Source organism: Sinocyclocheilus rhinocerous, unplaced genomic scaffold (assembly GCF_001515625.1).
Source record: "Sinocyclocheilus rhinocerous isolate Xijiao unplaced genomic scaffold, SAMN03320098_v1.1 scaffold4684, whole genome shotgun sequence".
In the NCBI taxonomy this organism is placed as follows: Eukaryota; Metazoa; Chordata; class Actinopteri; order Cypriniformes; family Cyprinidae; genus Sinocyclocheilus; species Sinocyclocheilus rhinocerous.
In genome coordinates, this window is record NW_015661982.1 from 11,999 (window position 1) to 12,329 (window position 331).

The window sequence follows — 331 nt, forward strand, 5'->3', positions numbered from 1 at the left end:
CAGATATCTTCAGTCTGACGGACCGAATGACTTTACAAACAATGGACAGACCGAAGATTTTTTCTTCCCGCGGTAAGTTACTGCGTCATCAGAGAGAATTGCAGTAAGCTAGCGGAATACAGAATACAAGCTCGCGCTGAGGCGCACTCTGTTTGTCTCGAGACTTCAGAACAAATGAGCGAGACGGCACACATAAACTCAGAAGAAACACACTGAGGTAAAAATTCAAAATGTTTAGTTTATTCATAACATGATATAGTTAAATAACACCATGTCAAGTGAGCTATTTTACTCAATATTCTCACGACGCAAAAAAAACAAACATTCAAAA